The sequence below is a fragment of the Dendrobates tinctorius genome, unplaced genomic scaffold (genome assembly GCF_039654945.1).
Source record: "Dendrobates tinctorius isolate UK_male_01 unplaced genomic scaffold, ASM3965494v1 ptg000011l, whole genome shotgun sequence".
In the NCBI taxonomy this organism is placed as follows: Eukaryota; Metazoa; Chordata; class Amphibia; order Anura; family Dendrobatidae; genus Dendrobates; species Dendrobates tinctorius.
In genome coordinates, this window is record NW_027361679.1 from 30,958,514 (window position 1) to 30,982,472 (window position 23,959).

The window sequence follows — 23,959 nt, forward strand, 5'->3', positions numbered from 1 at the left end:
CCTGCTGCCATGTAGTTCTCCATATTAATGAGTTCTGTATAACCCAACCCCCACCACTGATTGGCATCTTTTTGCCTATGCATAGCTGCCAATCAGTGGTGTGGGTGGTTTTAAGGTGGCATGTAAAATTTAGGGCACCCCTCATCAAAATTACTGTTATTAAGAACAGTTAAGCAAGTTGAAGGTGAAATGATCTCTAAAAGGCCTAAAGTTAAAGATAACACATTTCCTTTGTATTTTAGGCAAAAAATATATATTTTTTCATCTTTTACATTTTAAAAATTACAAAAAGGAAAATGGGTCAATGCAAATATTTGGGCACATTTGGAGATTTGTGTGCTCAAATAACTTTGACCAAGGTTTCAGATCTTAATTAGCCTGTTAGGGTTATGGCTTGTTCAATATCATCGTAAGGAAAGATGATGCAAATTTCCTAGCTTTATAAAAGCTGAAGGTTTTACAATGGCCCTCACAGTCCCCTAATCTGAACATTGACAATCTATGGCTAGACCTCAAAATAGCCGTGCAAACAAGACAACCCAGGAAGCTCACAGAACTGGAATTTTCCAAGGAAGAATGGAAAAATATCCCTCAAACAAGAATTGAAAGACTCTTGCTACAAAAAGCATTTTTTAGCTGTGATACTTGCAAAAGGGAGTGCTACTAGGTACTAACCATGAGGAAATAGCTCAACAACAATAAAGGTATCAATGCTAATAGCCAAATGACTAAATACAAAACAGCTGCATTATGATACCAAGATACCGGACAATATCACGGACTGATCGCCAAAATTGCATATAGAAAAGCAAAGAAAAGAAAAGCGATCATTTAGTCAAAAGTATATTTAAAAATATAGAAATACTTTATTTGTTACAAATAGACAATCAGGTTTAAAAAGGTAGGAAAAAACCACAGTGCATATGTGCAGTTACAAACACGGGCCGTAGGTGTGTTGGCGCAACTATTATAAGACATCATATGAAATCATAATGGTAAACAACCATTTTGGTAGGCACTGCACTGACTAAGGAGGGTGCCTCTGACTGTGGTGCCCTCCCCATGCTTTCCCTGCTTCCTCCCTCTCCCCCCCCTTGTGTTGCCTGAGGCACGCTTTGGCCTGCCGTTAGTGGAGGGGGTGGGAGGGGAATGCGGGACTGTAGGGCCAATGAAATCAAAGGGGGCTTTACCTCAGCCCCCTTTTCTGGTGCCATATAATAGGGTACGACGCCCCCCTTACTTCCTCTTGACTGGAGCAGGTCCTGGAAGCGCTTGTCCCACCCTCCCTTCCTGTTGAGATGATTTTGTAATGTTCTTTATTGTTTTGTCTTTTAGATTCAAGTCACCGCAGTAAAAGAATGAAAGGACACAGATTTATGGCTCGTTGGCTGACTTGCCTGTGAATTGGTACAGGGCATTGGGCGACGAGCACGTCTTATTAAAATATGTGCCTTTCTAATGATTAATCTTTTAAAACAAAGAAAAAAGTTAATAAAGCTGTGACTGACCTTCACCCATCACTTTATGTTACGTGTTTAATTTGGTTGGGGATGGTTATTCTGATAAGTGTACCGGGGGCAAGGGTTTGGGCTTGGGTCGCCGCAGTCAGACTATATGGCTACTATAATATATTCCCCCAGGAAAAGATCAATCATTGATAATATATTAAAATAAATAATTTAAGAAAATACCCCCCAGGAAATACAGCATGGTAAGTATATATAAACAAAATAAGCACCAAATGATTATACTTGTATAGATTAGGGTACTAATGAACATACACGCGGGTGTGCTGACTTTCTCCCTTCCCCCTTATGCCCTCCTTGGTGATCCGCAGGATATCTATTTGGTATGTTCATTAGTACCCTAAGCTATATAAGTATAATCATTTGGTGCTTGTTTTGTTTATATATACTTACCATGCTGTATTTCCTGGGGGGGGTATTTTCTTAAATTATTTATTTCAATATATTATCAATGATTGATCTTTTCCTGGGGGAATACATTATAGTAGCCATATAGTCTAAATGGTTGTTTACCATTATCATTTGATATGATGTCTTATAATAGTTGCGCCAACACACCTACGTCCCGTGTTTGTAACTGCACATATGCACTGTGGTTTTTTCCTACCTTTTTAAACCTGATTGTCTATTTGTAACTAATAAAGTATTTCTATATTTTTAAATACACTTTGGACTGGATGATCGTCTTTCTTTTCTTTTTTTTTCTAGGTACTAACCATGCAGGATTCCCAAACTTTTAAACTTTTGCATTGGCCCATTTACCTTTGTCTAATTATTAAAATGTAAAAGATGAAAATATATTTTTTTTCCCCTAAAATACAAAGGAAATGTGTCATCTTTAATTTTAGGCTTTTTAGAGATCATTTCATGTTTAACTTGCAAAACTGTTCTCAATAACAGTAAATTTGACCAGAGTTGCCCAAACTTTGCCATTGTAAATAGTCATGAGCATTCAGAGAATTGGTAGATCTGCGGTTGATAAAACAGCGATTTTAGCAAAACAGCAAGCAGCCCAGTTACTGGAATAAGGGCCTTTGCCCCTATATCATGTTGCTCTCAATGGGATAGCAAAAACCTGGTGACAGATTTTCCTGCTTGCTTCCTTGCTCCCGGCATCGCACTTCTGCGCAGGCATACTTCTCTGCCCTGTTGAGGGCAGAGAAATGTACTGCAGTGTGCAGGTGCCGGGAAAGGTCAGAGAGGCCCAACGCCTGCAGCCGGCATCGCAAGAAGATGGGACGTGTCGGACCCGGACCTGTGACACCCGTCGGACTACACCGGATGAGTATAATAAAACTTATTTTTCTTATCTTTCAGGTCGGACCCGGGGCTCATCTACAGCATTATAGAATGTTGTAGATAAGCCCTGAAAGGTGGTGGCTGCATCTTATATCGGCCAAAACAGGTGACAGATGCTTGTCAGCAGTTGGTTTTTTTCTACTATTTGGTCATTTCTACTTATGCAATAGTTTATCATAATTTTCGGTGCATCTCCAGAGCTTCATTCGAAACCTTACACTATATAATGGAGACTTTTACAGAAGGACGGATTGAATCGGCTATGCCTTGTATGTTCTAGACCAATTCATAGTCTTCTAATTTGCTTTCCCATCACTGATGGTTCCTTGGCTAAGCAAAGACACTAGGCAAAAGAATGAGAGATCCTTTCACTTGGGTGATTCTTTCTCTGGTAAAAGACAGAGTTTACATTTACTAAATAAATGATTCCACTTCATGTGGAAAGGCTAAGAAAAATCTAAATAGAAAAAGGGTGAAAAGTGGAAAACAGTAGGCGGAAATAAAGAATGAGTGGACTTGGCAAGCATCAAAGGCAGCACTGTGTGACAGCACAAAAACGGTTCGCCAATAGCTTGATGTTCACTTCCTGTGTGAAACTTGCACAGACGGCTATTGTTCACATGAACATTAAGGAAAGTTTCACCAGGGCATATAAAGACGTAGAATAGACAAGTACAAGGAAGTGAAGCCGTAATATTTCTCTAACCCCACCATGTGATAATATGGAGATTGCATACAAAAAATGCACAATGACACTCACCAAGTATGTATTGTAACAGTGCCGCTCTCACAGTAAAAAACAGTACTAGAGGCATAGGGGTCAACTGTTCTGTACTGAGACATTGATTAATGGGCCTTTAAAATGTTACAAGACACTGACACCAAGTACCCTGCAAGCAAGACATTCTCATTTGCACAAGGAAAGACTAGAAGCAATGGGATGAAACTGAATGGGAGGAGACACAGATTAGATATTAGAAAAAACTTTTTGACAGTTAGAGTGATCAATGAGTGGAACAGGCTGCCACGAGAAGTGGTGAGTTCTCCTTCAATGGAAGTCTTCAAACAGAGGCTGGACAGACATCTGACTGGGATGATTTAGCGAATCCTGCTTTGAGCAGGGGGTTGGACCAGATGGCCCAGGAGGTCCCTTCCAACTCTACGATTCTATGATTCTCTACGATTCTATGATTCTATGAATACTGGCATCAAATCAAGACATTTCCAGATGGCTTTTCTGGGATAAATCTTTCCCTTCTACAATCCAAAGATACTGATAACTGTAAATAAGACGATCCATACAGTTCATATAACTGTACATGAATATATCCAGGAACAGCAAAAATGGTAGCAAGGGCAGGTGCATATGACCGTATTTTCAGTATGAGTGCGACAAAACATTGGATCGCACTCGGACCAAAGTTATTCTATGGGGCCATGCACATGTCAGATTTTTTTCCTTGGACAGAACCGCTCAGGGGAAAAAAGAAAAATCACAGCTTGAGCAAGTTTGATCCTTTGTTGTTCAGATCGCATTGAGCCATGCAATTCAAACAGACAGAGGAAAGCATTGGGCTTCACTATGATAACAAAGTACTATAATGCAAATTATGAGCGCTCCTGAAGTGAATTGTATTCATCCCAATCGTGTATTATGGCTACAGTGGTCGGTAAAGGCCCCATGATCTTTAATGTCCAGGGGCCCAATTTTGTCCCATTCTTCCACTGGATCTACTACTATAACAAGGAAGCATGGGGATTCATAAATTCTTTAACCTTCCAACCATTTTGGTTTTCCAATAATCCAGAATGTTTGATAATTTAGTCATGATAAATCCTAGATAACAAACAATCAAATGAAAGTCACAACAAAATACTTTTACTGGGCAACTTTGGCAGCAGAAGAAGCAATTCTGATTTTATAATAAGGGAGTTGACATTAATTGTGATGCCGTTGGCAAATTTTGGCCTTAGTTACACCTTATGACATAACTTGAAGCTTATGGACCCCAATGTGAAATATCTAACAGTGCCCGTAACGATCAAGGGTCTTTAGTACTATTAATCTTTTCATAGCACCAAAAGGACCCTCCAGGATACCTTTGCATGGTTCTTTTCCAAAGCCATAACTTTCACACTTATTTCCCATCTCTCTATGACCTGTTCCCTTCCTCCCAGAACAAATAAATCTCCCAATATAGATGGTTATTAGGTGGTTTCAGTCAGGTTCAGTTGAAAATTTCGTGACTAGGGAATCATTTTGGGAAAGATGGCAAATATCGGAGAGTTACTAAATATAGCTAAAGAAGTACATTAGTCTAGTTGATTTAGAAAATTTAGTTCCTAAAATTTGATATTGTTCATCCCAATTAGTTACCAGGAACTTACAACAGGGCTTTAAGTAACAACATCGTGATGCATAGGGGTTTGTAACCTCTGCAGTAAGCCATCTGGGCTTAGGCGTCTCTCAGGCAAAGTATATTGGCTCTTACCGCAACTTCATTACATGTGATCTCTGTTCCATTTCACCAAGCAGCATATACTTAGAACAGTCTGAAAATCCTGGAGCAAAAGCAGAATGTCACATCTGACTGCTTCACTGGCTCCTTATAAATCTGATGTCTGTTCAGCAGTCCTAGATATGGCTTTGGAACAATGACCTCTGCAGTGAACTGTGATGCCCACAATATCAGAACGCAATGCAGCCAACATGAGATCCATCCTACTGGCTCAAACTTGTTAACACAATATCTGGCTAAAACCGCTACATAAGCTAAAATCATGAAAGAAGACTATTGTTAAATCTAACTTTGCAAATAAGATTACGTGGAATTTACTTTCAAGGGAAAGCTGGATTTTCGATGTGAAAATGTTAAAAGCACCATTCGCATTACACCGGCTCATGTAAGATTCACAATACAGTTTTCGAGCAACAGACAGGAATGTAGATGGTAATTTGTGAGTGCAGTGACATATTTCACAAGATTTTCTCTGCAGCACGATATAAATACATTGAATGCAGTCAGGCACTGTAAGACATCTGAAAATACTTATTAACCTATTTTCTCTTCTCAGCTTCCCCTGCAAGGCCTCTACATGTAACATCCTCATATCTGGCTCTCATCAAATAAGCTATCACTCACATCCTTCCTCTCTCATCCAGCCTAAAGCACGCGCTCATCGCTGAAGAATCAAAACTGTAGGATGTCTCATGTACAGCATAACACAGTCCAAACATACAAGACCCATGAGAGGGTGAGTGGCATAAATAGGTCAAATGTCTACGTCTGTGCGCCAGGGTGCACTTGTTGTGGTTTGCTGTAAAATTAATACTTAAGGTATAGGAAAGATGTATTGGTGCATATAAATCCATGAAAAGTACATATAAATCCATAAAACACAGTCAATTTTCTATTCTGCACCATAATAATGAAAGCTGTTGTTACCAAATGACTTGGCAGTGATCTAAAGGAAAAGTGGTGGCATGTCACCGATTATGGAGCATGCACTAATCCCATCTCAGTTCTCATTACAGAGTAGGCCTCTCTCTGCTGTCAATGAGTTAACAGAGGGATGCACTCAGGATGGCACCGGGGCATTGGTGGATATAAAACAATACTGTGGGTATACATGCAAAGACTCCATTGGTGAAGTCTATGATTGTTGAGCTACCACATAATTCCATCATAGGTCTCTATAACGAGATCAACCCCTTTGGCATGGCTCATAGATTTTGATTACTGAACATCTGACTGTGCTGTAAACAAAGGACCAAAGACTTGAAGGCTATGAGCACTATCCGAAGGCTTTAAAAGATTAGTACTGTTTTGTCTGAAGATCAGAAGGGATCTCTTATATGTTTTTAGGTCATGTCAAAGTATTTTTTATAGGTTTATAAAGGTGCTGTCTTGAATGACAGAAAAAACTTAGTTGTTAACTTCAAAAAATAGTGTCAAGTTTTGTGTGCTATATTGCAGTTTAGTAGCATCTCAATGTAGATTAGCTGCAATACCAGATAATATTTGGAAATAGGTGTGGCACTGTTTTTTGGAAGACATCCACCATGCTTTTCTAATATTGGACAACCCATTTAAGGTCTAACATCACAGAGCTGGCATATACAGTTAGGTCCACTAGGAATGTTTTGCTGTGAAGGAAACATGCGGTCAAAGGAGCTCTCCATGCAGGTGAAACAAGCCATCCTTAAGCTGCAAAAACAGAAAAAATCCATCCGAGCAATTGCTACAACATTAGGAGTGGCAAAATCTACAGTTTGGTACATCCTGAGAAAGAAAGAAAGCACTGGTGAATTCATCAATGCAAAAAGACCTGGGCGCCCATGGAAGACAACAGTGGTGGATGATCGCAGAATAATCTCCATGGTGAAGAGAAGCCCCTTCACAACAGCTAACCAAGTGAACAACACTCTCCAGGAGGTAGGCGTATCAATATCCAAATCTGCTATAAAGAGAAGACTGCATGAAAGTAAATACAGAGGGTTCACTGCACGATGCAAGCCACTCATAAGAATCAAAAGGCTAGACTGGACTTTGCTAAAAAACATCTAAAAAAGCCAGCAAAGCTCTGGAAGAACATTCTTTGGACAAATGAAACCAAGATTAACCTCTACCAGAATGATGGAAAGAGAAAAGTATGGCGAAGGCGTGGTACAGCTCATGATCCAAAGCATACCACATCATCTGTAAAACACAGCAGAGGCAGTGTGATGGCTTGGGCATGCATGGCTGCCAGTGGCACTGGGTCACTAGTGTTTATTGATGATGTGACACAGGACAGAAGCAGCTGAATGAATTCTGAGGTATTCAGAGCCATACTGTGTGCTCAGATGCAGCCAAATGCAGCCAAACTGATTGGTCGTCGTTTCATACTACAGATGGACAATGACCCAAAACATAAAGCCAAAGCAACCTAGGAGTTTATTAAAGCAAAGAAGTGGAATATTCTTGAATGGCCAAGTCAGTCACCTGATCTCAATCCAATTGAGCATGCATTTCACTTGTTAAAGACTAAACTTCAGACAGAAAGGCCCACAAATAAACAGCAACTGAAAACCACCGCAGTGAAGGCCTGGCAGAGCATCAAAAAGGAGGAAACACAGCGTCTGGTGATGTCCATGAGTTCAAGACTTCAGGCAGTCATTGCCAACAAAGGGTTTTTAACTAAGTACTAGAAATGAACATCTTATTTACAATTATTCAATCTGTCCAATTACTTTTGGTCCCTTTAAAAACAGGGTGGCACATGTTAAGGAGCTGAGACTCCTAAACCCTTCATACAATTTTAATGTGGATACCCTCAAATGAAAGCTGAAAGTCTGAACTTCAACTGCATCTGAATTGTTTTGTTGAAAATTCATTGTGGTAATGTCTAGAACCAAAATTAGAAAAATGTTGTCTCTGTCCAGATATATATGGACCTAACTGTAACACATCCTGTTAGGAGTGGCGGAAGGCACTAAATAAAAATATAATTAAAGTGCCTTCGCCACTCGGGGTCCACGTGCGGAAGCTGGAAAAAACGCTGCTGAGTGAAGGCAGAGCAATCTGGCGGCAGTGTGCAAGGGTTAAACTGCACCCAATTGCACTAAGCAAGCTCTGTTACAATCACAGAGACTGCAAGCAAAAACCAAACACAGTAATGCTGAGTCTGTTTAAGGTCACAGACTCTCAGCGATGCACACGCGGTATTTATGGTCACAGGAGTAGCCTTAGACAGAAGGACTACTTCGTCTAGACCTACCGTAGAGACAAGTGTGCGTGGCGTCGCAACTGCGAACGCCCGGCAGGACTGCAATCGCAGTGTGGCGATAATAACACCGCTGGCAAAACGCCGCTATCACGCTGGCGCAATGCAGACGCTAAGCTGCTGAGGTAGATGGAGTAAATGCGCGCTGGCGCTAGCGCTGCTACTGGCAGAACTCAAACACTCACACAGACGTAGTATCAGAGGAATGGGGGTTTCAAATGAGTCATTCACCAGTCCAAGCATCCATCAACAAACATACAGCAGCAAGTATGAATATACTAGCGCATGGCGGAACAGCCATGCGCGCTTTTTATAGCGAACGGGACCTTCCGGAAATCTCCAAGGCTCCAGGAAGAGCCAATGGGATTCGACACAGGACCTGAGCACCTGACTCCCGAACTCCAATGGGAGTTCATCCCATGAGCATGCTCAGATGAGGGAACAAAGGACTTAGCCTCTGGAGAGAGTTGCCGCAGAACAATCTCCTCTGCAATCTCCTCTGCAGCAGGAAAAGCGCAGGAGACTGCAGAATGTGAGGATCTAGATTTCAGCAAAGAAGAGGCAAAAATCTGACTCCTATCACATCCCATAGATATGCATACTGCACTGAGAATTTGGAATAAAAGGGTTAAAGGGAATAAAATGAAGTGGAAACCAAAGATGAGACTTACTGAGATCCACCATGCTCAATCCTTCTACCACTCAACATCTATATTTGGGGAATAGTTGCCAGCCCTGCCTTAAGAGGTTTAGCAGACTTACCAGTTACCAGTTTAACTTCTCCCTGATATCCGTCATGGATGTATGGTGTGGGTACATGGAGCTGGCTCAGAATCTGATCTCGCTCCGGATATGGCTGATGACGTATCTGTTATACAGTCAGCATCTGCCTGTAACAACAGTGATCGGAGCTAGCATTGATTAATGCAGTTTATCTATTTAGTTTCCTTTCTAAGTCACTGAAAGCGACACTAATGGCTTGGTTGCACTTGCTCCCATCGGTTGCCCTACTGATGTTATCTACTACTGAAGGTCCCCTTTAATGCAATCTTGGTGCTTCAAGGAGAATTTCATTTTTAACTGTAGTACACTAGTATTGAACAAGCAATGAAACAATTGCAAATTTAAGGTCCTTAGGGAGCTAAAATAAAGTGAAAAATGGAATCAAACGTTTTAAAAATTAAATGTTTGAAAAAAATAAAAAAAAAACATAAAAATTGTTTGCACCAATAAAATAAATACCAATAAAAACTACAGATCACAATGCAAAAAAAGCCCTCACACAACTCCATCAAAAGAAAACTAAAAGTTATGGGTCTCAGAAAATGACAATATAAACTAAATCAATTTTTATTTTATTTACTAATGTCTCAATTTTTTTCAATTGAATTTAGGTCTGGACTCTGGCTGGTTCTAGTATTCAAAAACTTTGATCTCCTGGAAAAGCCAATCTTTGGTTGATTTGGAGGTACGTATGCTTAAGGTCATTGTTGTGCTGAAAAGTGATTTTTTTTGCAGAAGCCCGAAGGTTTTGATGCAAAATTGACTGATATTTGGAACTGTTTATAAATCCCTCAACCTTGACTAAAGCTGAAGTTCCGGCTGTTAAAAAAATAGACCCAAAGCATAATGCTGCCTCCATAATGCTTTACTGCATGTATGGTGTTCTTTAGGTGACGCAGTGTTGGCTTTGCACCAAAAATACCATTTGGAATTTGGCAGACTTGATGTAGGTTTTAGCAAAACATAGCCAGACTTAGATGTTTTTCTATTTTAGAAAAGTCTTCCATCTTGCTGCCTTAACCCAGAAGCCAAACATATGAAGAATATGGGAGATAGTTGTTATAGGCAGTACACAACCAGAAATTGCCAGAAATTCTTGCAACTCCTTTACTGTTGCAATGGACATCCTGGAAGCCTCCTGGCCCAATTTTCTTGACTTTTCATCATTTTTTGAGCTATGTCCAGTTATAGGTAATGTCACCGTTGTGCCAATTTAAGGCACTTTTCAGCTGTGTTGTAAGCTGTTTATGGACCATGGCTTTTGAGCTATAAAATGTAATTAAAAAATGTCAGGAATATTCTGCTAGAGCAGCACAACATTATATGGGATTTTTCTTCCCCCCCCTCAAAATAATTTCAGTTTGTTTCTCAATGGATTTGTACAAATTACAGGTGACATTATGGGGAAAAAGTTCTGAAATTCTTCTTCTTTGTATGATATTTTTTCCATGACAAAACCCTAGCATTTTAAGAGGGGAGTGTAGATTTTTTTTTATATCCATTGTAGATGTTCTCTTGAAGCAGTAATCTCTGAATCCATGAACAGAAATGTATAGTAGCGGATTCATTGTAAATTATTTATAAGATAAAATACTTTGATAGAAACCACTATGGACCCCATGTGACGTTTTTAGATACAAACTACATCAGAGAGTGGACCCTCTGGATCGCGGATCCGGAGCCCCTGGGCCGAGCACGCCAGGTGAAGACCGACCCCTATACAGGGATCGTTTGGGGCAGGACCACAGAGGACGGAGGCGCGACAGCCGGAACCAAGAGGGACGGCTCGACGGACAAAAGAGGACTAGGGAGACAGTGGGCTTAGATACGGCCAAGGACTGGAGGACACAGAGGAAATGTAATACAGGGATCGGCAGGGAGGCTGAGCCTGGACAGGCTGGAGACAGAGGGAAGGCAACACAGAAGACGGCAGGGAGGCTGAGCCTGGACAGGCTGGAGACAGAGGGAAGGCAACACAGAAGACGGCAGGGAGGCTGAGCCTGGACAGGCTGGAGACAGAGGGAAAGCAACACAGAGGACGGCAGGGAGGCTGAGCCTGGACAGGCTGGAGACAGGAGGAATGCAACACAGGGGACGGGAGGAACTACAGGAGTACTGTAGCGGCCAGAGGGTGCAGGAAGACTACACGATCATCAGGCGCCCTCCTAATAGGGAGGACGCCTGAAGTATCCTGGCACCCGGAAATGCGTCTCCTAGCCCTGCCCCTCAGCGACGCCCACCGCTGGGGGGAGAGAGCGTGACCGAGAGCGGGTGCCTGGAGCCGCTGCGGAGAGGAACGCCGAGCGGGCGCGCGCGTGGACGGGAGCGCGCCGGTGAGAGGACCCTCCCCCTTACGCCCTCCCCTTCTGAGATTGGCCAAAAATTTTTTCAGGATCAGGGGGGCATTGATGTTTTCTCGAGGCTCCCAGGACCTTTCCTCGGGGCCAAAACCCCTCCAATCAATAAGAAAAAGAGTTTTTCCCTTGACTCTTTTCATAGCCAAGATGTCTTTGACTTCAAAGATGTCGTTCGAGCCAACTGGTGAGGGAGAGGCAGTGGAAACTGGTTGGAACCGATTCAGAACTACAGGTTTCAAGAGCGAGACATGGAAGACGTTGGGAACCCGGAGCGAAGCAGGCAACCTCAACTTATAAGCCACTTCATTAATGCGTCCAATCACTTCAAAGGGCCCAATGTACCGAGGGCTCAATTTATAAGAGGGGACTTTCAGACGAATATGTTTGGTTGAAAGCCAGACCTTGTCACCCGGATGGTACTGAGGCACATCCTTCCGTCTCTTGTCCGCATGTTTCTTGATTCGGGTATTGGCACTCTTGAGCGCCTCCCTGGTCTCCCTCCAAATCTGCGAGAATTCCATGGCGAGCGAATCTGCTGCGGGCACTCCCGTAGATGTGGAAAAGGGTAGCGGAATACCTGGATTCTGACCGGTTACCACAAAAAATGGTGACTTGGCGGTAGATTCGCTGGGATGGTTATTGTACGAAAATTCAGCCCACGGTAGGAGAGCGACCCAATTGTCCTGATGGGCGCTGGAGAAGTGACGTAAGAAGGTAATTAACGCCTGATTAATCCGCTCCACTTGCCCGTTGGTCTGAGGATGGTATGCAGAGGAAAAGTCGAGAGATGTACCCATAAGCCGGCAGAGAGCCCTCCAGAAGCGAGAGGTAAATTGGACCCCCCAATCCGACACGATCCGCTGCGGAAGACCATGCAGCCTGAAGACCTGGTGGATGAAGATCTCGGCCAACCTCGGGGCGGACGGAAGACCCGGTAAGGGAATGAAATGGGCCATCTTGGAAAAACGATCTGCTACGACTAAGATGGTGGTACATCCAGCTGAGCGGGGTAGATCAGTCACGAAGTCCATAGCAATTTGCTGCCAGGGAGCCTCTGGAACTGGTAATGGGTGAAGAAGTCCGGAGGGCAAAGCCCTACCCACCTTGTTCTGGGCACAGGTGGTGCACAAGGCTACATAGTCCGTCACATCCTGGCGAAGAGCGGGCCACCAGTAGTACCGGGAAAGCAGCAAGAGGGTCTTCTTAGTCCCAACGTGCCCAGCAACCTTGGAGGAATGCCCCCAGCGTAGCACCTCCGAACGTCTGCTTTGAGGGACGAATGTTTTACCTGGCGGAGGAGTGGAAAAAGTCACAGGAGCCACAGGGATCACCTTAGCAGGCTCGATAATATAGGATGGATCTTCATCCTTCTCTGGTGACTGTAACGACCTGGAAAGTGCATCGGCTTTGATGTTCCTATTGCCAGGTCGGAAGTGAAGTTGAAAGTCAAAACGGGAGAAATACAGAGCCCATCTGGCTTGCCGGGCATTGAGTCTTTGGGCGTACTGCAGGTAGGCCAGATTTTTGTGGTCCGTGAGGATGGTGAAAGGGTGTACAGCCCCCTCGAGTAAGTATCGCCACTCTGCCAAGGCCATCTTAATGGCAAGTAATTCCCGGTCTCCAATGGAGTAATTGCACTCCGCAGGCGAAAAGGTTTTATAGAAAAAACCGCAAGGTACCAGACGTCCAGATGAGGCCTGCTGGGACAGGACCGCCCCAGCTGCGGTGGAGGAAGCGTCCACCTTCAAGGACAAAGGGCCTGCTGGCAACCGGCCGATGTAAGATGGGTGCAGATGCAAAAGAACGTTTCAGAGCAAGGAAGGCGTCTTCAGCTTCGGGGGACCAGCTGTTGGACTTCGTTCCTTTACGGGTCAAGGCCGTGATGGGTTTGGTAAGTGCAGAAAAATGAGGCACGAATTGTCGGTAATAGTTTGCGAACCCAAGGAACCGCTGGATGGCCTTTACCCCCACTGGACGGGGCCACTTGAGTACCGCACTGAGTTTTTCAGGGTCCATCTTCAGACCGGAATCGGTGATGATATATCCCAAGAAGGGCAACGACGTCTGCTCAACGAGGCATTTTTCAATCTTGGCATAGAGCCGATTCTCTCGAAGGCGACGCATGACCAAACGTACGCTCTTGCGATGGGAGGACAGATTGGGTGAAAAAACGAGAATGTCGTCTAAACACACCACCACACAGGAATAGAGTAGATCCCGAAACACCTCGTTAATGAATTCTTGAAATACAGCTGGCGCGTTGCAAAGACCAAACGGCATGACTAAGTATTCATAATGCCCATCACGGGTATTGAAGGCCGTTTTCCACTCATCCCCTGCGCGGATCCGGATCAGATTGTAAGCTCCCCGCAGGTCTAACTTCGTGAAGATCCGGGCCCCTCTCAGCCGGTCAAAGAGTTCAGGAATCAACAGAAGAGGATACCGTTTTTTAACGGTGATATTGTTTAGACCCCGGTAATCTATGCAAGGTCGCAATGATCCGTCCTTTCGGACGAAGAAAAAACCCGCGCCCGCAGGAGAAGAGGACTTCCGGATAAACCCCTTGGTCAAGTTCTCTTGAATGTATTCCGTCATGGCCGTGGTCTCAGCTGGGGAAAGGGGATACATTCTTCATCTGGGCGGAACAGCTCCGGGAATCAGGTCGATAGGGCAGTCGTAGGCCCGATGCGGCGGCAGAGAATCCGCTTCCTTCTTGCAGAAGACATCGGCGTACGCGTGATATGGAACAGGAAGACCCAAGAGATTGTCTGACTTAGGCTGGAAATGAGGGCGAACAAGGGTCCGCAAACAGCGTGCATGACAAGCGTGCCCCCAACGCAAGATCTCCCCTGAGCGCCAGTCGACAACTGGCTCATGCCGCCTGAGCCAGGGTAACCCTAAGAGAACGGTGTGGGACAATTGAGGCAGGACATAAAAGGCAATCTTCTCGAGGTGAAGTGCACCAATTTGTAGATCAACTTCGGTGGTCACCGTGGTGATGAGTTCGGGCAGAGGTTTGCCATCAACGGAGGAGATTGCTCGCGGGTTCTTCAGGATGACCACCGGAATCTGGAGTTTGTCAACCTCTTCCTGGCGGATGAAGTTGCCCGCTGCGCCCGAGTCCACATACGCCTCCACAGATCCACGCCCCCGACCTGTAATAAGCAGAGCTGAAAGGGTAAGTGGGAGAGAGGAGGTCTGATCACCTAGGAGGCCCTCTCTTACCTGGCCTAGGCGGATGCGTTTCCCGGTCTCTCAGGACAGGTGCGTACGAAGTGGTTGGCTCCACCGCAATACAAACAGAGTCCATTCGTCATCCTCTCCCTGCGCCATTGTTCGGACAGCTTGACGCGATCTACCTGCATGGGCTCGGGAGCAGAGTTAGTAGAGGGTGCAACAGAGTGCGGAATGGGGGCTTGATACAACCTAAAGGGCCTTCTCTCCCTAGCTGACTCCCTGGCACGTTCCAAAAAACGCAGATCAATACGAGTAGCCAGAGAGATGAGATCTTCCAGGGTGGTTGGAGTGTCACGCCCGGCAACCTCGTCCTTGATTTTACTAGAAAGACCTCTCCAAAAGGCACCTACAAGGGCTTCATTATTCCACCCCAGCTCCGAGGACAGGGTCCGAAAGCGGATGGCGTATTGCCCTACCGTAAGGGATCCCTGGCGAAGGTTAAAAAGGGCCTCCGTAGAGGAAGCAAGGCACCCGGGTTCATCAAACACCTCGCGAAATGTTTCCAAAAAACTCTGGATATTAGTAACCACCGGGTCATCCCTCTCCCACAACGGATTCACCCAAGCCAACGACTCTCCCTCCAGATGGGACACTATAAAGGCCACCTTAGCACGGTCCGTGGGATATTGTTGGGGCAGAAGCTCAAAGTGCAGTCTGTACTGGTTTAAAAAACCCCTACACAACTTTGGGTCCCCACAATACCTGGGCGGCTTTCCAAGGCGGGGAGGTGGGGATGAGACAGCGTCCCAGGCTTGGGTGGAAGCGGCCGCGGAGGACTACAGAGCAAGCAGCCGATCATCCACGGACGCCATATACCCCAAAATGTGGGATTGAGCATCGCGCTGCTGCGCGAGCTCCTGCTGGAGGCTGGCCAAGAGAGGAGCATGCCCTGGGTCTGTGGTTTGCAGGGCGGAGAGCTGGGTGTCCATGGATTTCATGAAGGACATAATTCGGGTCTGATTCTCCCTTAAGAAAAGCAGTTCTTTCTGAGTGGCAGCCGCGGCACCGGCGGGGTCCATGGCCTGATGATACTGTGATGTTTTTAGGTACAAACTACGTCAGAGAGTGGACCCTCTGGATCGCGGATCCGGAGCCCCTGGGCCGAGCACGCCAGGTGAAGACCGACCCCTATACAGGGATCGTTTGGGGCAGGACCACAGAGGACGGAGGCGCGACAGCCGGAACCAAGAGGGACGGCTCGACGGACAAAAGAGGACTAGGGAGACGGTGGGCTTAGATACGGCCAAGGACCGGAGGACACAGAGGAAATGTAATACAGGGATCGGCAGGGAGGCTGAGCCTGGACAGGCTGGAGACAGAGGGAATGCAACACAGAAGACGGCAGGGAGGCTGAGCCTGGACAGGCTGGAGACAGAGGGAAAGCAACACAGAGGATGGCAGGGAGGCTGAGCCTGGACAGGCTGGAGACAGGAGGAATGCAACACAGGGGACGGGAGGAACTACAGGAGTACTGTAGTGGCCAGAGGGTGCAGGAAGACTACACGATCATCAGGCGCCCTCCTAATAGGGAGGACGACTGAAGTATCCTGGCACCCGGAAATGCGTCTCCTAGCCCTGCCCCTCAGCGACGCCCACCGCTGGGGGGAGAGAGCAGGAGGATGCGTGCGCCTGACCGAGAGCGGGTGCCTGGAGCCGCTGCGGAGAGGAACGCCGAGCGCGCCGGTGAGAGGACGCTGCGGCGTGCGCCGCCGCTGAAGGGACATCGGCGGGTACAGCCGCCGATGTCACACCCCACTTATTCATAAATCTAGATAAATATGGCAGGTAGCCTTGGTGGTGGGAAGTACAATCAATGAGTGATAATGGAGCAGTAATAAATGAGAACTTTCCACTGCCTCCAGTATTATTCACAGTGAGGACATACAGTGGGGAAAAAAAGTATTTAGTCAGTCAGCAATAGTGCAAGTTCCACCACTTAAAAAGATGAGAGGCGTCTGTAATTTACATCATAGGTAGACCTCAACTATGGGAGACAAACTGAGAAAAAAAAATCCAGAAAATCACATTGTCTGTTTTTTTTTTCATTTTATTTGCATATTATGGTGGAAAATAAGTATTTGGTCAGAAACAAAATTTCATCTCAATACTTTGTGATATATCCTTTGTTGGCAATTACAGAGGTCAAACGTTTTCTGTAAGTCTTCACAAGGTTGCCACACACTGTTGTTGGTATGTTGGCCCATTCCTCCATGCAGATCTCCTCTAGAGCAGTGATGTTTTTGGCTTTTCGCTTGGCAACACGGACTTTCAACTCCCTCCAAAGGTTTTCTATAGGGTTGAGATCTGGAGACTGGCTAGGCCACTCCAGGACCATGAAATGCTTCTTACGAAGCCACTCCTTCGTTGCCCTGGCGGTGTGCTTTGGATCATTGTCATGTTGAAAGACCCAGCCACGTTTCATCTTCAATGCCCTTGCTGATGGAAGGAGGTTTGCACTCAAAATCTCACGATACATGGCCCCATTCATTCTTTCATGTACCCGGATCAGTCGTCCTGGCCCCTTTGCAGAGAAACAGCCCCAAAGCATGATGTTTCCACCACCATGCTTTACAGTAGGTATGGTGTTTGATGGATGCAACTCAGTATTCTTTTTCCTCCAAACACGACAAGTTGTGTTTCTACCAAACAGTTCCAGTTTGGTTTCATCAGACCATAGGACATTCTCCCAAAACTCCTCTGGATCATCAAAATGCTCTCTAGCAAACTTCAGACGGGCCCGGACATGTACAGGCTTAAGCAGTGGGACACGTCTGGCACTGCAGGATCTGAGTCCATGGTGGCGTAGTGTGTTACTTATGGTAGGCCTTGTTACATTGATCCCAGCTCTCTGCAGTTCATTCACTAGGTCCCCCGCGTGGTTCTGGGATTTTTGCTCACCGTTCTTGTGATCATTCTGACCCCACGGGGTGGGATTTTGCGTGGAGCACCAGATCGAGGGAGATTATCAGTGGTCTTGTATGTCTTCCATTTTCTAATTATTGCTCCCACAGTTGATTTCTTCACTCCAAGCTGGTTGGCTATTGCAGATTCAGTCTTCCCAGCCTGGTGCAGGGCTACAATTTTGTTTCTGGTGTCCTTTGACAGCTCTTTGGTCTTCACCATAGTGGAGTTTGGAGTCAGACTGTTTGAGGGTGTGCACAGGTGTCTTTTTATACTGATAACAAGTTTAAACAGGTGCCATTACTACAGGTAATGAGTGGAGGAAAGAGGAGACTCTTAAAGAAGAAGTTACAGGTCTGTGAGAGCCAGAAATCTTTATTGCTTGTTTCTGACCAAATACTTATTTTCCCCCATAATATGCAAATAAAATGAAAAAAAAAACAGACAATGTGATTTTCTGGATTTTTTTTTCTCAGTTTGTCTCCCATAGTTGAGGTCTACCTATGATGTAAATTACAGACGCCTCTCATCTTTTTAAGTGGTGGAACTTGCACTATTGCTGACTGACTAAATACTTTTTTTCCCCACTGTATCACTGATTTTCATTATCACGTATTTATTTTATCGGGATAAAAAATAGTCTGTGAAGATGGGTAAATATTAAGACAGACCGGACACTCTTTAGATAGCCCAACACGCGATTAAAGAGTAGAGACATACAGGAACCTACAAGTATAGATGATATGCAGCCTCTCATGGTTCAGTGCATATATAATACATAATTATCCTAGACATGTAAGGAAGAAGTAATCATAGGGTCCACTAAGTTTGTGGTCAGACCTGGTAATAAGAAACAATAATGTCTTTTTAGAGCAAAGTTAGGGACAGAACATAAGCTTCAGCTTTTAATTTAAGACAGAGTCCTAGAGGTTACACCAGCATTTACCAAATGGCCCGTATTCCCTCTTAGCAATGAAGGACATACATAAAAAATATTGCAAAAAAAAGTAACTGAGCTCACTCCACCAATTGAATTACTGAAAGGGGTCCACTGTAAACCCTCCTACAGAGCCGAATACATACAGTAAATTATTGCAGACAGAAGCATCACCAGAAGCTTGTATCTATATTTAGTGGAAGAATATTAGAAGGAGCTACATTCGGGCCTTATGTGTTTGGGTTAGTATTAGGAATTCTTGTGTAGAAGGCGGCCAGTGGAGATACTGACAGGGGGCTTGGCATTTGAGAAAATAGGAAAAATGAGTGTAGTGTACACAAGCTAAGTGATACATACAGTATATGATGGACACAAACCTACAAACAGGGGTCCAATAAGAATGGAGAGGTAGCACACATATGTGACTGACTAGTGCTCCATTCACTATGGGTCTATGGGAGAAGTAGTGTGCAGGTGTGACCACCACCTTAGACAAGGAATAGTGCAGTGGTCAGGCCCCTACTGATAACATATTATACATATATCTTGTTGATAGGTGATAAACGTGGTTCATGGGACAAAACCTTAAGCGATGCCAAACATAGCCAATTGACAAGAGTGAAACTGCTTCTGGAAAGAAAACAGATTTTTCTTTCTAAACCTGAACAAGTCATGTAAATATATTAACCCTTTTACAACCTTAGACATATCCATACGTCCAGGTCATCTGCTACTGACCTTGGATGTATGGATATGTCATGACCAGTTTGCATGCACAAAGGCTGTGTGCGGGCGATTGCCAGCGGGTGCCAGCTGATTCTGACTGCTCACCCCTGGCACTCAGTGCAGGAGTGGTGCCTGCACCGCTCCCAGAACTTTAACCCCCTAAATACTGCAATTGATATTGACCGCAGTATTTAGCAGGCAAGCAGAGGAAGGGTGCCCCCCTCTGCTCTCTTATCGGCACCTACATGACGTCATCGCAATGGGCTGATCGTTGCCATGGTGACTCAATGTCGTCATGATGACATCCGGGTCACTAGAGCTCACAAGCTTGCTAGATAATAGTCAGAGCATGATGTAGCAAGTTTGTCTATCCATAAAATACATATTTTTATGAAAAAAAAAATTAAAATTAGCAAAAAAGTACACATATTTGGTATCGTTGCATCCAGAACAACCTGTAATATAAAACTGTCCCACTAGCTAACCCGTTTAGTGAACACTGCAAAAAAATAAAAATAAAAAACGAGGCAAAAAAACGATGCTTTATCACCATACTGCCAACCAAAAAGTGGAATAAAACGTGATCAAAAAAATGAATGTAAATGAAAATGGTACAGCTGAAGATGTCATCTTGTCCCGCAAAAAACAAGATGCCATACAGCTCAATAAGCAGAAAAAATAAATAAGTTATAGCTCTCAGAATACAGCAATGCAAAAATAATAATTTTTTTCTATAAAATAGTTTTTGCGTAAAAGCTGCCTTATCAAATTTACCACACGCGGAACCACATAAAAAAATTCCTGAATCGCTGATTTTTGTTCATTCTGCCTCCCAAAAATCGGAATAAAAAGCGATCAAAACAATATCATGAATCCGAAAATAGTACCAATAAAAAAGTCAACTTGTCCCACAAAAAAACAAGCCCTCACATGACTGTCGGCCAAAATATGCAAAAATTATAGCCCTAAAAATATGGCGATGCAAATAATAGTTTTGGCAATAAAAAGTGTCTTGTAGTGTGTGACAGCAGCCAAACATAAAATACGCTATAAATCTGGAATCACTGAAATCGAACCGACCTGAAGAATAAAGTCATCTACACACATAATGCATGAGGAATGGCTTAAAAGATACATAAAACTAATTCTTCACCTGCTGTTGATTTGTTCAATTTGTCTCCCAAAGATCACAGTAAGTCTCAATGCACATTTATCCTGAGCTCTGCACTGAGCACTTGCACCGGGGTTTCTGTGAAAATTTCTCAAATACATGATTCAAATTTTCCCTATAATTAAGCAGATGGAGATACTGTGGATGCCGTCTGGTCTATGATACAGTGGTGTCCGTCTCTTTAGCGCAGTCAGCCATAATTTTGTGCACTTATGAAAAAAGGACATTGTTGAACAGAGGTAACTCTGCTGCCTCAACATAGTGAATGGATCCTTCAGGAGTTTCATCTGAATCATGTCACTCAGAGATTTAGACAGAAATGCCAAAGTAAGTGCTGAGCATATAGCATAGGATAAATGTGATCCCAAATGTTATGTAAACTGTTCCCAATAAAAGTTTCAACCAATCCATGCAAAAATTCCCCCCTCAGGTCCGTCATCTGTCAATAGAAATACAGGGGGATTCCATGCTACTGGTAGCATAAAGGCTCTGGAAAAGCAAAATGGCTCCTCGCTCCCTCCCAAAAATAAAAAAAAATTCTGCAAATTCTGCGCTCCCAAATCCAAATGCCCCCCTCCCTTCTGAACCCCACAGTGTGCCTAAACCACATTTAGAGTCCACATGTTTGACATTTCTGTAGCGATGACAGCCCTCTTAATTTACGGGTGCGAGTCTCCAGAAGCACAATGTACTGCTCACTACAACGTACTGGTCACTACAATGGCAGTTTGCAATTTTCACTGAGCAACATCCACTGCTGCTGGTTTCTGGAAAACACCCATGGAGTAAAAATCATCACTACACTTGTAGATAAATTCCCAAAGGGGTATAAGTTCCAAAATCACTTGGGTCACTTGAGAGGGGATTCTGCTCTTCTAGCACTTAGGGTCTCTGTATATGGAGTCCGCAAGCTATTCTAGCAAAATATGCGCTACAGGAGGCAAATAGCACTCAGTTCCTCTCGAGTCTCGCCATATGGCTAAACAATACTGTACAGCAACATATGGGATATTTTCACATTTAACAGAAATTGTGGGACAAATTTTGGTGTCATTTTTACCCATTTCCCAGGGTGAAAATGTTAAATTTGGGGCTAAAACAAAATTTTGGCTGTAAAAATTTTATCATTTTTTTCTTCACTGTCCAATGGTATAAAATTCTGTGACAGACCTGTTGTGTCAATATGATCACTGCACCCCTAGGTGAATCCATTGAGAGGCATAGAAATACATGCAGCTGAACACTCCGATCCGAGTGCCGGCGGTAGTGCAGGGTATTGACGTGCGAGACTCGTGCAAGTTTCTATCAAGTCTGACCCCGACCTTAAAGGGAATCTATACACACAGTAATCTCCAGCAATCTCAGGCAGGAAGATAGTTATAAAAAATATTCCTTTATTTCTTTTCGTTAAAAGAACATGTTACAGGTTGTGGATGCCCCAGTGGATGGTAAAAAATCCAACGCGCTTCAACTCAAAAGAGTCTTAATTATGGATTAAAAAAGCCTGATATCGCTGGAGATTACTGTGTGTTTGGACTTGTGTCCGCCAGGCCAGGGCGGCCCCATGAGACGGTGTGGTTCCTGCTATCTGGAAGACTCTAAGGGGTGAGCTGAAACATTTTTTTCTTAAAGGGAATCTATCACCCCATTTTTTGAGTATCAGCTGCTGGCACCGCCATCAGGGGCTTATCTACAGCATTCTGTAAGACTGTAGATAAGCCCCCGATGTAACCTGAAAGAGAAGAAAAATTAGTTAGATTATACTCACCCAGGGGCGGTCCGGGTCCGGTTTTGGTCTGACGGGTGTTGCGGTCCAGTACGGCACCTCCCATCTTCTAACGGTGACATCCTCTTCTTTGCTGCCTGTCGTGGCTCCTGCGCAGGCGCACAGCTCTGCCCTGTTGAGCAGTGCGCCTGCGCAGGAGTCACGGCAGGCAGCAAAGAAGAGGATGTCACCATTAGAAGGTGGGAGGCGCCGGACCGCAACACCCATGGGACCAAAACCGGACAGCCCCTAGGTGAGTATAATATAACTCATTTTTCTTATCTTTCAGGTTACATCAAGGGCTTATCTACAGCATTACAGAATGCTGTAGATAAGCCCCCGATGGCGGTGCCGGCAGCTGATACTCGAAAAATGGGGTGACAGATTCCCTTTAAGGGCCTAAAAATTAACAGTTTGAAAATTGCAACATTTTCTATATTTTCGCCAAATTTACATTTTTTTTCACAAATAAATGCAAGTCATATTGAAGAAATTTTACAACTATCATGAAGTACATTATGTCATGAAAAAACAGTCTCAAAATCGGTGGGGTCTGTTGAAGCATTCCAGAGTTATTATGTCATAAAGTTATACTGGTCAGAATTGTAAAATTTGGCCTGGTTATGAAGGTGCAAACAGCCTTGGAGGAAAAAGGGTTTGTTCCGAAACACATTTTCAGGAGCACAACACTCTCCAGCATTTTTGCTTCTTACTTGATTGGGGCAGTGTGCCTCTAAAGGTACTTGACTGGCAATTAGACTAGCAGCACTATCGCTCTGCTGGTCTGTACTGTGCACTTTCGATGCTGCTATATGAGGCAGTTCTAAAGCTTCGGTGGTGCACTAGTGATCCTAGTCAGCATCAGTACAGTGCTTACATGCTCAATATAAAAGAGTGTGCAAGAACTGCACATTGTAGAACACCTCTGATAGATTGCAGTGGTGTCCAGTAACCTATACAACAGGCATTAAGCAATAAAGGCGGAATCACACATGCGAGAAACATGGCCGAGTCTCGCATGTTAATACTGCCACCAGCACTCGGATCGGAGAGTGCAGCTGCTCCCGAGTGCCGGCGGCAGTGCCGGGTATCAACATGTGAGACTCGGCTGTGTTTCTCGCATGTGTGATCCCAGCCTAATATAAAAAATCAATACGTTATTGAGAACGGATAAGAATTTTAATAACAAGCCAATTACAAAGTTGCTTATTTTTACAAGCACATTGCAACTTTATCCATGGATAAAGATTGGAATAACTCTTTAAACAACCTCAATGTCTTAATGAAAATAACAGCTCCAATTTATTTTTTTCAAAATATTAGAAGCAACTACCATAGGACATCCAGTCGTGTCATTGGATTCATTATGTCATTCTTTATGATTCAAGGAACGGAATTAACCCATTTATGTGCAACACACTCTGCATTATAACACTTGCATAATCAAATGATCTAAAGGACTGATGTGTGACTGCACACTAGGGTGACCGC

At 44.3% G+C, this 23,959-nt stretch overlaps 1 protein-coding gene across 5 annotated transcripts in view; it reads right to left on the reverse strand.

The window, feature by feature from the left end:
- The window catches only part of SLC4A4 (solute carrier family 4 member 4), a 395,294-nt gene that overhangs the window by 208,020 nt on the left and 163,315 nt on the right, over positions 1–23,959 (reverse strand). The gene's annotated exons all lie outside the window — the stretch shown is intronic.